Consider the following 2,449-nt stretch of genomic DNA (forward strand, 5'->3'; position numbering starts at 1 on the left):
AAAAGACAGGACTGTGATCAGGAAATGCAGAAAATGTTAAATTTTAATTTAATGGGTTAATTTAGAAAACATTGGCAAGTATTTTCTCCTTTTATGATACCTTCCACCTTTCTCATCTTTGCTACAGATAAGGTCAAGTTCAGGGACTGCAGGACTTAAGGGGTAGGAGGCAATTCCTTCAAAACAAAAATGAAGGCCGGGTGCGGTGACTCACGCCTGGAATCCCAGCACTTTGGGAGGCCGAGGAGAGCAGATCACTCCAGGTCAGGAGTTTGAGACCAGCCTGGCCAACATGGTGAAACCCCGTCTATACTAAAAATACAAAAAAATTAGCTGGCTGTGGTGGTGCACATCTGTAATCCCAGCTACTCGGGAGGTTGAGGCAGGAGTACTGCTTGAACCCAGGAAACGGTCCTTGCAGTGAACTGAGACCACCCCACTGCACTCCATCCTGGGCCATAGAGTGAGATTCTGTCTCAGAAAAAAAAAAGAAAAGAAAAGAAAAGAAATACTTCTTTTCTTCTTTTCTCCTGCTTCGCATCTGCAATGGTGCAGGAATCCACAGATGTAACTAGATGCAACTGGTGAATTGTAAGAAGTTAAAAGCCTGAAGAATGCAGCCGACATGAAAGGCTTTTATTCATACAGGTGATGTGATCTAAATGACTGACTGCTTATTTAGAAAACAGGAAGAGTGTGAGGGACGGCAGCAAGGGTGAAGAATCACCCCTCACCAGACAAGACTACAACAAAATTAATCGAGTCCTCATTTCAGCTTTAAAATTAACAAAAGGGGCTGGTCATGGTGGTTCACTCCCGTAATCTCAGCACTTTGGGAGGCTGAAGCAGGCAGATTTCTTGAGCTCAGGAGTTAGAGAACAGCCTGGACAACATGGTGAAACCCCATCTCTACCAAAAAGACAAAAATTACCTGGGCCTGGTGGCTCGTGCCTGTAGTCTCATCTACTCAGGAGGCTGAGGTGGGAGGATCATCTGAGCCCAGGAGGTGGAGGCTGCAGTGAGCCGAGATCACACCACTGCACTACAGCCTGGTCAACAGAGTGAGACCCCATCTCATAAATAAACAAATAAATAAATAAAATGAACAACAGGGGAACTGTATACCCAGGCTCTAAAATAAATAAATAAATAAAATGAACAAAAGGGGAATTGTATATCCAGGCTTAAGACCGAGTGAGGCCCTCTAGGAAAAAGAACAGCAACAGCGGTAACAATACCAAACCTTCTGCAGGGGCAGGGTGCAAAGAAATGGTGGTGAGAATGACAAGCTGGGGAAAATGATGCCTGCAATTCCAGACACCTTGGGACTCAGTGCTCCCTTTGAGAAATCTATATGAAGGTCTATGGCAGCAGGTTTAAGCCCAAGGCAGAAGCCACGACTGGAGATAACCCTCTGTGAAGCAATGACTTATCTGATATTCTCTATGAAGGAGATCACTGCACAGAGTAGAGAATAAGAAGAGGCCTGGTGTAAGCCTTGAAGAAAATCATTATGTCACAGCTGGGTGGGAGAAGGTGGAGGCATAGCCAGAGAGCTAGGAGGAAACCTGCAGGGTCCACGTAAAGAAGAAAGAAGAGTGGAAATGTGGAGGGCCACTAAAAATGTATTCTGACACCTGTTAAAACAGTAAGGAAAATTTTACTCAAGACGACTGTCGCTGTCTCACTTCCCACTGCCCTAGTGAATGGTTACTGGGATTAACTTCTAATTCTCTGTCCCAAGGTCTGTTTCCGGGGGAACCCGAGCTAAGACAGTGCATCATGAACCAAGGATTATGATTCAAGCACATATGGCACATAAACAAAAGCTGAGCATATGCCAAACCATAAAGGCTCGACACATTTCAAAAGATTAAAATCATATAAAATGTTCCCAACTCAATTGCAATTAGGCAAGATAACTAAAAACAAAAAACCCTCCTTATGTTTAGAAATTAAGAAATTTAGAAAAACTTCTAAATAATCTGAGGTCAATGGAGAAATCAAAAGAGAGTAGAGAAGAGAAAATAAGGAGCAAAAGGAGGAGTGAAAGAAAAAGATATTCAAGGAGCAGGACTCCTGTTGGCAGAGATGGCAAGAAGGAAATGGGACTGTTGGCTAAGTTGCAGCAATGCACTTATGGGTTTTTGTTGTTACTGTAGCTATTTTATCTATTTTGAAGAACGATTTGTTATTTCTTCACAGCTATGGGACAAGTAAAATTACATATCTTGCAAAAAAAAAAAAAAAACAGAAAGTCACGCTTTGTGGCAAATTTAAGTATATTAGAAAAGAAAGCTGGATGCGGTGGCTCAGGCTTGCAATCCCAGCATTTTGGGAGGCCGAGGCAGGTGGATCACGAGGTCAGGAGATGGAGACCATCCTGGCTAACACAGTGAAACCCCGTCTCTACTAAAAATACAAAAAATTAGCCGGGCGTGGTGGCGGG

The sequence above is a fragment of the Mandrillus leucophaeus genome, unplaced genomic scaffold, assembly GCF_000951045.1.
Source record: "Mandrillus leucophaeus isolate KB7577 unplaced genomic scaffold, Mleu.le_1.0 Scaffold822, whole genome shotgun sequence".
In the NCBI taxonomy this organism is placed as follows: Eukaryota; Metazoa; Chordata; class Mammalia; order Primates; family Cercopithecidae; genus Mandrillus; species Mandrillus leucophaeus.